This window comes from Helianthus annuus, chromosome 9, assembly GCF_002127325.2.
Source record: "Helianthus annuus cultivar XRQ/B chromosome 9, HanXRQr2.0-SUNRISE, whole genome shotgun sequence".
NCBI classification, from domain to species: domain Eukaryota; kingdom Viridiplantae; phylum Streptophyta; class Magnoliopsida; order Asterales; family Asteraceae; genus Helianthus; species Helianthus annuus.
Window position 1 is genome coordinate 180296701 of NC_035441.2, and position 14306 is coordinate 180311006.

The following is a 14306-nucleotide window of genomic DNA, read 5'->3' on the forward strand; positions in this document are numbered from 1 at the left end:
TAGGGTTTTAGTCGTTTTATAGGTAAATGCAAAAGAAAGAACTAAAGTTTATGATTTGCATTATTGCCCCTTGTTTATTGTCATATTCTAAACTCGACCCTTTCTAGTTGCTTGAATGTGAACAAGTCAACAACTATGTATATTTTATAAAAATAGCTCTAGGTATAAATTATGTTACCATAAAACTTTTTTTAAGAGCAAACTAACTTCCTCTTAAATACTTATTTTTGCTTATAATGAGACTTAAGCATTTAAACCCTCATAAGGGGGCTAAGCCCTTTGGTATGCATATGTTAGTAACTAATCCATCGTTTTGGTATTCTTATAGTATCTGATTTGTTAACAATTTGTTATAAATAATGGTGTTTATACAATTTCATATGCATAGCCAGTTACAACATTATTTTTTTTAAGTTAAGATAGTTGGGAGATGGTATAAGCTAGAGTTTACCTTACTTAAATGTTCCTAATCTAATTAGCAATTGTGTTAATGGTTATCCTAATGTATTGAATAGAATTATAGGTTATAAGAGCTTTATGCTGAAAACATAATTCCGACATAACAATATTGTGGATTTGGTTGCAACTCAAGCTGAACCATCTACGGTTGTTGCATGTGTGGGTTTGGGTGGAGGCAGTCGTGGTTGCAGGTAGTGATGAGCACGATACCCGTTCGGTACCGAACCGGTACCGGTAAAATACCGGTACCGAAAAATGGGAAAAGTGGGTACCGAATACATTGGTTCGGTACCGTTACTTACCGGTGTTTTACCCGTAAATACCAGTACCGTACCGGTACCGAAAAATGAAGAAAGGTGGGTACCGGTATTGGTACCGAATATACCGGTACAGTTCGGTACCAGTACCCGGTACCAAATGCTCATATCTAGTTGCAAGTATGGGTGGAGGAGAAGGGAGAAGTGGGAGATGGTGTATAGGAGAAGGATGGGTTTGGGTAGTGGAGGGTGGGCCCACTTAAATGAGTTAATTTAATTATTTTTTTGTTAATAAATGGTGGGGGCGACTTGAATTTTAAATGGTTAATTGGATTTTTGTGTTTTATATTGGTGTGTAATATTTGTTGTTAAAAAAATAATTAGATTTTAATGTTTTATTTAATATTATTAGTATTATTTTGCTTAGAAGTACGGACAATTTAGTAATTTCACAACAACTTAGTTGAACAAATTAACTGGCATCCACTTAGGGAACTATTTGAATATCAAACATACATGTAATTTTAAAAAGTTGAAGATATTGAAGTTTTCACACTTATAATAAGTTCATAATCTTCGATTCAACATATTCCTAAGTGAATGGAATTCTTAAAAAAATTGTTGGTATGCTCTTTCATCCTTAATTTTTCAACGTTGGTAACAAAAATAATAAAAATCAATAGTTGTTATGGTTTCTAATGTGCTTGAATCGCCATAACTTCAATAAAAAGGTCGATGAGTTGAGTTCGCGATCTATTTAGAAGTTAAATCCTAATTTATGGGAACTTATAGTATTATGTCATTCAAAGGTGTAGAAAAATCACATTTGATGTTTCCGACATGTTGGAATTCATTATTCATGAGTACATAGCCTAAGTAAAAGACATGATCACATGTGTTGATGGATTTTGACATAATTGGACTCAAAAGTGGAATTTTATGTAAACATATGTTCATCACTATTAAAATGATCACACTTAACCCTATTCATTATTGATATGAATTTAAACCAAGATATGTAGTAAATTGAAAAGGTGGTGATTTTTGTTAATATTGGTCTTTTATGCTAAATTCAACTCAAAATGTCAAATTTATGAATCGGCTAATGTTCTCTCTCACACAAGATAAGCTTATGCCAAAAGGCTTTTTTTTTAGGCATATTGTTTTAAATTTCACGATGTTTTAAGCTTTGGATTAATTTTATATATACTCTTACAGATTGAAGATCTTGTACATTAATTCAAAAATGTGAGAAGTATGAAAAATATTGTGAAGATGACATGTGTCATGAATCTAAATTAATTCAAAAGGGTAAACAAGTAATTTTTTATTGATGCAATTAATTGATAACCTTCCATAACCGCCACCATTAATTATAGGAATATGAATTAAAAATTAATCTACGAATTTATGTCATCTCGTTTACAACTGTATAATGTTATATATTTTTATATAGTGTTATATAGTGTTACATAGTGTTATATGATGTTATATAGTGTTTTTTTTGTGTTATATAGTGTTATATGATGGATGTATAGTGTTATATAGTGTTAGTGGAGAGTTCAAATGAGAAGAAATTATAAATTAAGAATAAAAAAATAAAGGGTACAAAGGTAATTTGAATAAAGCATTTAATGAATCTATTCTTTATTTTTGCTATTTAAATTAATGAACCCTAATCATTCAATGAGTAATCCTATAAAATAGTTTTGCACCTTACACAATAAAAACAATCATGCACATGATCCGACATATTCAACGTTTCCTACACCATAAAAACAATGTTTTGGTGTAACGTACATAATGTGTAGGACCCTAACACTTTTAAATAATTTTGCGACTCATAATAAAATATGTGTAGGACACAACATTTTTCAATAATTTGGTCACTTCTAATAAAATTGGTGTAGGACCAACACATTAATGATGGTGAAGGAGGAAATTATGGTGGCATTAATAAGACTTGAGTAACCCTTTATAATATTTATTAGTATTCTATATTTAAATGTCTATCCCACCCTTATTAATTAAAGCATTAATTAAAAGTAGATAAAAATTATATCTTGATTCACAACCATTGATCAAAAAAACATAGGGCCTAGATTAATTTGTTTTTCTTCTTACAAGAATATTCTTCTCAAATGAACCTTCCCCTATAGTGTTATATGGTATTATATGGTGTTATATACTGTTATTTAGAGTTATATAGTGTTATAGTGTTATATTTTTCTGAAAGCATGTCTATGATGGATGTATAATGTTATATATTGTTATATAGTATTATGTGATGGATGTATAGTGTTATATATTTCTTGTAGCGGTTACATATTTCTGGATTTTTTAGAATGTGGATTTTAGAATAAGTTTAAAATTGAATCGATAGAATTTAGAAGTGAATCGCTAGAATTTAGGAGAGGTTATCTAATTTAAAACATATACAAAGACACTATAACCCCTACAATTTTCAAATCAATCCAAATAATTAAAACACAGATTATAATTTTGTCACTATTGATCTCAACCATTAGATCAAAGATCTACTAGTTTAAAACACTTCTTACACTTCTCATACTTTGGACACGTTGGACACTATCCCTACCCTACTCTTACATACTTAAAATTTTTCATATACACTCAATCAAAACTAAAAGTATCATATATGCCCTTACAAAATAGTTAAAATATCAAATATACCCAATTTATTAAAAACAAGGGTAAATTACACTTTTCGTCCTTTATGTTTGTAGCGGGTTGCAATGGATAACATTTAACTCCAATAATTATAGTCACAATCCTTTATTTGGAAAAATCATTACACTCTACATCAATTAGACCTAACCAGGTTATAATTTTCAGTTAAATATGGCATGTGCATTGCACATGAGGGTACTTTAGTCATTTTAGAAGAATCTTTAACAAAAAAAAATATATAAAATCCTCTTTATCTCCCACAAAGCCTGATGTAACAACCCGTAGTTCGGTTGTTCCTACTTTTATCGTATTTCTCCGTGAACGCCTGTACTCTTGGGATTCGATTAACTCTATGGGTTAAACTATGTTTTCAACGTATTTTAAACGCATATTACAACGCTTATTTAGTTACAATTGTCGCATTTAAAATGCTATCTATAACGCTTGATACTTAAACGCTCTCGCAACGCAAACTCAACGCAAACTCGAAACGTGGATTTATTTATGCATTTAGTTTAATTATATTATTATGTGTTATTGTTTGTGGTGGTCAACGCAACGTTTATACGCTCAAACGTTCACTCGCAACTCGATTAAACGCAACGCAACGCTTAACAAACGAACCAAAGTTGGGAAACTAACAAACACAAACTCAGCCGTCCGAATGGCCATCCGCCCGGATGGAGCCATCCGGACACTGCCACTCGCACACCGACTTAAACCTCGCCCTCCCCCTATAAATACTAGTCGTACACCCTCATTTCAATACTTTGACACTCTCATCCGCTCCCTAAGTCTCTGACGCGATTCAAGGCCATTTTGTAAGCTTTTTCTCCCAAATCTTCGTCAATCTTCATCTATATTCACTTCTACTCCATCTTCTTCATCAAAATCACACACACATTTTAACTCTTCTCGAAATCACTGATTTTAGACCTCTCGAAGGTGGTTTCCACTCGTTTTGCTTAGGCAAACTGTTGTGGAGTATCATTTAATCGAGATTGGTTCAAGATCTAAAGGATTTTCACACTTCTCAACTTAGTATGAAAGATTTCAACATTTTTCTACCAGTTTTGAACTTCTCCTCGATTTTTACACAATATTGATGGAATCTGGACTCAATCAGACTCTCGACTCATTCCTTAGCTGAAAGCCGGCTTGAAAACAGATTTCCACCAAATAGATGGACTGATTAACGGGTCAAACAAGAATCTTCAACAAGAACAGCACGTTTGTCCGAATGGGATGGGCCCATCCGGCCGAATGAACTAGATTTGGTATATTCCGTTGTTTGACACGTCGTCACGCCGTCTCCGTTAACTTAAAACTTTTTACTTAAAAAATTTTACAAAAACTTCAACCACAGACCATCCGCCCGAATGGCCATCCGTCCGGATGGAACCCATTCGTTCGGATGACCTGACCCTGACAATCTCCGTTGTTTAAACGCTTTTAACTAAACTTCGAATTTTAACGGTTCACAAACAACCACAAACTATCTGAATGGCCATCAGTCCGGATGGAACCCATCCGCCCGAATGGACTGGACCCATCCGTTCGGATAGTCTGTTGAACATTTAATTCACTTTTTACCCCACTCGACACTCTGAATTCGACCGTGTCAGCACTGGGAAGACTTATGCTTCTGTTCCCGTACGCAGACTGATCCGACGCTCCCTTCAATCCAATCCAGATTGTGTTTACTTGCTAAACACACATTGTGAGTATACTCGAACCCATTGTTTGTTTAACGTACTTTTGGATGTTACATGTGTTCTCTATCAAAACACAACACACAACGCAAATACTTTATAAACGGTAACCGCCCCCGCATGCTATACGTGATTTGTTGAATGCTTGTTACTATGCTTATACAATGTTACACTAGACCGCATCTAGCAATGATAGTACTATAGTTTGGACTCAACACCCGTGTGACAGCCTGACAGGGGTTGCTAGGGATCACATTACTTTACTTCACGTGTTCGCTTCGGTGAACATGTGTCGCGCATACTCTACAACGCGGTCTCGTGGTTAGGTTGTATCATTGTTGGTAGTTACATGCTTCGCCTGTTACGTGTTACATGCTGGTTATGCGTAAACGCTTTTTATACTATTATCTATGCAAACTTGTGTACTCACCTTTACTTTATGTATTGACTTTTATTTTAACGTATGTGACAAGTTGATTGGATGTTGTGTTGCAATCAAGTTAGGAAGTCTAGAAACCCACCAAATAAAATCTGAGTTGTCGGAATAGAATTTGATTTTGAGACTGAATATCTGTAATGACTGTTTTGACTTATTTGTTTAATAGTATGGGATATTGAACTTTATAAATATTGTCACCTAATAGTTGTTCTAGATTCTCTTGAACAATCTGTTTTGCTCAGTGCCATGCCCCGATGATTCCGCCATCGGTTGGGGTGTGACACCTGAAAACCCACATCCCCTTATTCTCCACTTACCTGCCACCACACCAACACCCACCCTCACACCACCCTGTCGCAACCACTACACACCACCACCAACCAACCAATGCCAGCCGGTGACTCCTGATACTCATGGGCGTCGATGCAAACAGCTAACCCAGACGAAGAGGCGCCATGGGTCTGGAACGAAATCAAAGTTGAGGCACGCCACGATGCCGAATCGGAGTCGGCGTTGGCTAGCTACTTCATACTCAACAATACCCTCTCACTCGACTCTTGATCGTTCACTGGTTTTTCATCTTGGAAACAAGCTTTGTTCATCCACTTTGCTGTCAACTCTGCTTTATGATTTGTTTCTTAATACGTTTTCTGTTGACCCTGATCTCCGGCCAGCCTTTGTTGCTGACCTATGCGCCGCCAGGTCGCGTGACCCTGCTTGTGTTTCATTTTCTCATTGTTTGCTTAATTATAAAGGGTTTCTTGCTTGTCAGGTTAGTTTTGTTATAATATTTTTTTGGGAGTTTGATTGTGGTTGCAAGAATTAAAGAGTTATGGTATCTTACCAATACTAAATTTGAGCAAAACTGGGTACCAAATACCGTACCGAATATATTGGTGGCGGTGTGTAGTGGTTGTGACTGGGTGGTGTGAGGGTGGGTTGTGGTGGTGGGTAAGTGGAGAAGAAAGAAGAAGGGGATGTGGGTTTTCAGACTTTGTTGGAGAGAAAGGGGTTTATATAATTATATATATATATATATATATATATATATATGACTAAAATACTATCATTTGCAATGCACATGCCATATTTAACTGAAAATTATAACCTGGTTAGGGCTAAAGGGCGTAGAGTGTAATGAGTTTTCCAAATAAATAACTGTGACTGTATTTATTAAAGTTAAAGATTATCCATAGCAACCCGCTACCAACATAAAGGACGAAAAATGTAATTTACCCTAAAAACAATCTAATAAATAATCATTTTACCTTTATTATATGCTTATCCGTTAACTTTATATTTTTATATAACACATTTTAAGGTTAATATATTTTTACTCATTTTTATTTTTATTTAAGCTAAAAATCAGATCCATGAACCCAGTTAACATGAAGCCCAATTGGTTTATTCATAAAGCATCTGATCTTTGTTTTAAAAACCCAATCAAATAAATATCAGGCCCAACTACGCATAACATTCTTCTTGTCAAGGCCCATAACATAAATCTCATATATTTATAACATTTTATTTATGTTTTAATTATAACACAAAACCGACAAATACACCAAATCTTATTAAACTAAAACAAGCATACACTCCTGTATCTCCGACCTCGCTAAACAAATAATAAGAATTAACTTAGTCGACAAGTTAATCTAATAACACCAAAATATGTTGATAACACTAAAATTACTAACAATTTTTATCAAAACCAATTATGCACCGGATAACTTTAAGCGATGATGATTACATGAACAAGACCTTTCATATGTTTTTTGAACCGAAAACTACTTTATAACTATATATAAAGAGTCAGTATGCCCTTACATATTAATGTGCTTTGTAAAGATAAATTATTATTTTTTTTAACGGTAAATTTGGATCACTGACGGACCACTTGAGTATCATTGTGTCACCGGCGGAACCACCCGATCATATCCATCTCCACTAGGCATAATGCTATACACCAATTCAGGAAGAAATCCAATAAATATGGGAAAAACCCCATTGTGGGAATCGAACCCAGGACCTATTGATCCCAAAGTCTTATCCCATCCTCTAAGATGCCACTAGGCTATAAAGCCATGGACATGTAAAGATAAATTATATCAGTAACAATTAAGTAGCATGAATTATGGACCTGAAGAAATGTGTCATTTGCTGAATTTATGTGCCCATTCTAGAGGTGTACAAATCGGTTTTTTCACCCAAAATAAAAATCGGTTTTTTTTTTTTTTTTTTTTTTTTATAACCGGTTTTTGAGGTCCAAAACAATAACTGGTATAACCGGTTGGGACCGGTTTTTAACCGTTTTTTCCCAAAAAAAAAAAAAAAACGGTTTTTTACCGGTTTTAACCGTTTTTTTTAATAACCGGTTCGGTTAATAACTCAACAAGTTTTTTTTGATATAACTTAACAAGTTTTCTGGTTATATCAATCGTTTGTTTAAGTAAAAAAAAAAAGTTAATAACCGGTTTTTGAAGTCAAGAATAGTAACCGGTATAAAAACCGGCGGTTAAAAAAACCGGTTAAAAAAAAAACCAGTTTCGATTTTTTTTTCTGGTTTCGGTTCTAAAACCAGTTTTTTTTTACACCTCTAGCCCATTCTCACCCTTAGTAACTCACAAGTGTATGATATACTCCCAAATGTGACTGTGTAAGTCAAGTGAAGTGTAAATCACGTAAATTTTGAAACATATGAATGAAATTGTTATCTAAAAAATTAAACTAACAGATATATATATATCTTCGGTCCATCATTTCAACTACAAAGAAATTATTATAAAAAAAAAAATTAAGCTAACAGATATATATATTTCTTCAGTCCATCATTCCAACTACAAAATTAGTATTTTCTAAAACCATAAAACTAAATTTCGGATCTATAGGTGATAAAAAAAAAAACAGAGACCTAGGATTTCTAAAAATACTATTTTAAAACACGCCCGGTGGGACTCGAACCCACAATCGCTTGATTAGAAGTCAAGCGCCTTATCCATTAGGCCACGAGCGCTTTTTTGATTGAGCACGTATTAAAATCGTTAAAGTATACGAAATGTTTATAGAGAACATTTACACCCGATATGAAAAGACAACACGCTTGGGTTTTCAAACATCATGAAAGAGCATTATGTATCACAACATTACATAACATGATCTTGAATAAACATGGTGGGTTGGATATTGTAATTCCGAAATAAGTTATGACTTATGATAAATTGTGAAAAAAATTAATTGTGAAATTTCACAGCTAGAGGTGGTGGGCAACCATAAAAAGCTCACAACTTTGTATTTGTTGTTCGGGTGATGATTTCCTATGGTCAAAAGGTTTTCCCTCTTACATTTTTTTTGAAGAGCTTCCATATTTTAGTTACTCACAACCAAACACACTCAAGCAGGGGCGGAACCATAGTGTTAGTAGCCATAGCACGGGCTATGGCTTAACCACGTATTCGTAGTGTTTTTTTTCGGTTTATACAAAGGATCCCCCTAAAAAATACGAGGATACCCCTAAAAAATATGAGAATACCCCTAACCAAAAAATAGGATACTTGATATTACTAAAATCCCATTTTTTATAAGCCCAAACATTTTAGAACCCGAAAATTTGTACCATAATTAAGTCCTAATGATAAAATAAGCCTAGATTAACAATAATAGAATTGAAAGAAGACCCTAAATATAATTAATAAAGTTAGCCAAAGACCCAAAACAATATTATAACTGAATAAGTGATCTTGCTCGTCTTATGGTTGAAACCGGAACACAGTTCTTGTCATTTGGTTTATCGGGTAGTGAAACTAGCTTTGGCTTTACCAGTTGCAACTGCAACCGTTGAAAGATGTTTTTCTAAATTGATGTTTGTTAAGACGGATTTACGCAATCGAATGAGCCTGGAATATTTAAACAATGATATGGTTCGTATGGTCGAAAAAATAATTTTTGATAAAGTAAAAGACGACGATGTGATGGAACGATTTCAAGTTATGAAAAAAAGAAGACAAATCTATTAGGTATTTGTTTTTACTTTATTATTATCGTTTTCTTAATTATTGTGTAATTGCACGGTAAAAAAATTCAGGATACCCTTAAATTAATGGGTTAGATCCGCCACTGCACTCAAGTGTAGATATTTCATCCGACACATAATTAATGCATGCAGAACACATTAATGGTATTTAAGACGACTTGGGGAGCAGAACGATATGGGGTAGCGGCGCAGCTTGTTGCCCGTTTACCAACTATCTCGATGTAAATTATCTGTTTATTAATAATTATGCATATAAAAGAAAGGTAATATGTTGTTATTGATATAACATAAACTAATGAAATGATTTGGAAGTAAAATAAGATAAGAATGTGAATACAAATACAAATATACAATCTACCCTATCAAATTATCGTTATTTTGTGTGATATTATTTCATGAAAAATGACAGTATTGCTGAATTGTTCACGATTCACGGTTTGGGTTATTATGAGCTTGTGGCACATATTCACTAGTCATAATCAGTTTGACTTAATATTACATTACATTGTAAAACTTTTAATATGATTGTTATATTAAGATATTTAATGATCTAATATAACAAATGTATCCAATTATTTGATCATGACTATTTATTGCTGAATGATTTGAAAAGGATGATGGGGCTCTACCTCTATTTATTGCTAAATAAAAGGATTGGCATCAGATGCCCTTGTCTCTAAGTTCCCACTTTAATGCCCTCAATTTTCTTCCCCACATTTAAGTTGGCCTACAATTTATTAACATGTTATGGGGCCTTCTGTGACAAATATATTGTTACATTTTTTTTTTAATTTTTTATATGATACCAATGCATATGTAAAATTCTAAGTTCTGCATCACTCAGTGGCGGAACTAGAAGAAAAATTCAGGGGTATCCTAAAAGAACTTTTACCTAGACCCGTCCCTGACAATTCAATGGCCCCCAAAGGGCCGACTAATAAAAATTGGCTCTTTAAATTTTCTTTTACTTAGGGTCATCTCTGAGAATTTGAAAACCCTTAGGGGCCTTATGCGGCTAGTAATGTTTAGGGACATGTAAAATAATAAATAAGCGAGTTAAATGTCATTTTAGTCCATGTGGTTTGGGTCATTTTGTCAATTTAGTCCAAAGGTTTCATTTTTCTCCTGTGGATCCAAAAAAGTTTCACTGTTGCCATTTTAGTTCACTGTGTTAACTTCATTCATTTTTTCTGTTAGCGAGAATGGCAATTCGGTCATTTTATATGGCCGAATTGGCCTTCTAGTTAACAGTATTACATATAAAATGACCGAATTCCCTTCTCGTTATTAGAAAAAATGGATGAAGTTAACCAGTGGACTAAAATGGCAACGGTGAAACCTTTTTGGACTCACATGCGAAAAATGAAACATTTGGACTAAACTGACAAAATGACCCAAAGCACAAGTACTAAAATGACATTTAACTCTAAATAAACAAAGTGAAGAAAAAAAACACAAATAAGGGTGTACGGGGCGCATTCGGGGAAGCGTTCGGTGAAGCCTTTCCCCGATCGGGAACACCGCCGCCATCCCCGCGGGGTCCCGAATCGGGGTGGCTTTTGGGTGTGGGCTTGCCGATTGATTTTGCACGTTGAACGAGATTTGACCGTTGGTAAACGGTCGAATTTATTAAAAAAAAAAATTCAATTTTTTTAAACAATATATACTAACCAATCTAATTCATTTTTTTTACCACATTCACAACAAACCCACACCAAAACTCTCAAACTTTTAAATCTTTCAAACACAAAATGGATTCCAAGCTTCCGTTTCTTTCTACCCTACCCGACTTTCCCGACGATGGAGATGCATCGTCAAGCGATAGTAGCTTAGTTTTCTTCCAAAATCTCATCCAACAAGCGGAGCTACTAGACACGGCATCGTCTAGTAAAAAAAATTATGTCCGTCGAGATCGTGTGGGGGGCCACGAGACACTCATGGCCGATTATTTTGATGAAAATCCAAAATTTAATGAAGATACTTTTCGTCACAGGTTTCGTATGTCCAAGTCTTTGTTCCTAAAAATTGTTAGTGACGTGGAAGCGTATGACGAGTGGTTTCAAGAAGGCTTAGACGGGAGAATGAAGAAAAGCTTTACACCGTTGCAAAAGGTTACTTCGGCAATTAAACAACTTGCAACCGGTAACCCACCAGACGAGGGGGACGAGTATTTAAATATGTCTGAAAGGACCTCTCGTGAGTGCCTTGAATATTTATGCGAGACGGTATGTAAAAGGTATGGCGGTGAATTCCTACGTAGACCAACGAGCCACGACGTCGCGCTATTGTATCAGGCTCATGAGGATAGGCATCACCTACCGGGTATGTTAGGGAGTCTGGATTGTACACACTTCGTCTGGAGAATGTGTCCCACAGAATTGCGTGGACAATACATGAGAGGCGATCATCAATACCCGACGGTTATGTTAGAAGCGGTAGCGTCTCAAGATTTGTGGATTTGGCATGCTTTTTGTGGGCCAGCGGGTTCACAAAACGACATCAACGTGCTGCAACAATCTCCGTTATTTCTTGCTCAACGAAACGGAACGACGCCAAATTGTCCATTTCAAGTGAACAACCACTTATACAAACGCGGGTATTATCTTACTGATGGGATCTACCCTACCTGGTCCGTGTTTGTGAAGTCTTTTCCATATCCACACGACCCGAACGAAAAAAAGTTCAAGAGGCAACACGAGGCCGCAAGAAAAGATGTGGAACGGGCGTTTGGTGTGTTAAAGTCGAAGTGGGGAATACTAAATCGTCCAATGCGTTCGAAAACGGTGAGAAAGATAAGGTCCATCGTGTATACGTGCCTTATTTTACACAACATGATTATAAAAGACGACGGAAGGGCGATAGCACCGGTTCATATTCAAGATCCTCCAGTCGAACCCGTCTTCGATGATACAGCCTATACGGAGCTCATTGACGAAGACACGCATTGGAGGCTAAAACACGATCTCGTTGAGCATCTCGGAAGTTTAGATTTGCCTCACCTTGAAGTTGATTCGGACGAGGAGTAGTTTGTTTTTATATTTTTCTAGGTTGAATGTATTTTTTTTTCTAGTTCGAATGTTTTTTTTTTTTAATTTAATGAAATGTCTTTTATTTAATTTTTATTTTTATTAATCTTTTTTTAATTTATAAACATGCATTATTTTAGAAAAAAAAAAAACAAAAAAAAAAAAACCAACTCCCCTAATAGGGGAGTGCCGCCATCAAAAAGGGGTATTAGGGGAGTGTATTAGGGGAGTTGACGTGGCTTGATCTGGTTGGTTACGTGTAAGATGGGGGACTCACCTATTAGGTGAGCACCCCTTACACCCTAAGTAATTTACTGTCATTTTTCACTGGATTTCTTTTGTTAGATTCTCAATATTTCTCACTGTTTTTTTCATAACCATACGAGGTTCTCACTAATTTTTTTCCAAACCGAATGGGTTCCTGAAAACCCACAAAAGTGGCCTAGATCCGCCCCTGATTAGCTGGTAAAAATGGTAGAATACTCTAATTAAATTTGACTTCTAACATCTGTAGAATAGTACCGCCTTTTCATTTATTGCCCAAATGCCATATTATCATATTAATTTTTAAGTATAACTTCATCTTCTTCCTTCTTTAACAATGTGTGCCAGGTGCAAGTTCCTTCCCATAAATTTTCGTTTCCATCAAATGTAAATTTTCATTTCATTTTATTTTCACAAACACTTAGAGGTACCCTAACATTTGTTTAGGGGTATCCTAGATAAATAAAACGAACATTAAAAGAAAAATTATACTTCGCCAAGAAAGTTGAGCCGTAGCCCGTGCTACGGCTCACTGTACATTGAGTCCGCCCCTGGCATCACTTCACCAAATATTAAGTACTTTTAGAAGTTTTTTTTTGGAAATCATACCGGATATATTTGGTGCTAAACAAATATCGTCGCAGTTGTAGTATGATTAATAGTTAACGGACTAAATGCGAACGAAATGGCAATTTTTAACGACCTAGAATTACACACACACACAAAAAAAAAAAAAAAAAGCATTTTAATAAGTAAGAGAGAGATGCCTAGGGACACTTGGTTTGCATAATGTTTTGATAAAAATTAAAATGTTTTAAGTAACTGGAGTTTAACTTTTAAGTAGTTAGAAAAGTACATATTTGTTATTTTAAGTTTTAATAAAAAAATCGCAAGAGTTTAGTATTTGGAAATTGAATTGTACTTTTGTACGTCTTAAATATTAAAAAGTTATTCTTTTAACTTGCCTCCAAATAAATATATCCAAATTAAGGAATGGCACAACTTGGAATTTTTCATATTTCATAATTTAAAAACTCAGCCACAAGCCTGTCTTCTACTTACTCTCTATGTCACCAAGAATAGACAATACCCAATTTGCCCATTTGTAATTTGATCATCTAGCTATGGCATGAGGGAGCGAGGGAGGCTAACCTTTTTAAGACATTAAGAGGCTACCGTGACATCCGACGGATGATGAAGCCATGAACGTCGTATCGAATGGGTCTGTCTATAACCAAAGGATGAGCGAAAATCATAGAGATAGATTAGTTCACTATCTCGTGTGTGTGAGCTCTTCAATGTTATTCTCTCTCTCTTTTAAGAAAAAAAATATATTTTAATAAATATACAAAACTATAATCTTTTTATAAGACAAAGTTATAAACTTATAACAATAAAAGGTTTTAAATTTATTATATCATTATCTAA

The 14306-nt window shown here is 34.8% G+C and overlaps 1 non-coding gene across 1 annotated transcript; it reads right to left on the reverse strand.

Annotated features, from left to right (window-relative positions):
• Nucleotides 1-8498: 8498 nt before the first annotated feature.
• TRNAR-UCU lies at nt 8499-8571 on the reverse strand. The gene has a single exon. It is a non-coding gene; the product is annotated as a tRNA-Arg (tRNA).
• Nucleotides 8572-14306: the final 5735 nt, after the last annotated feature.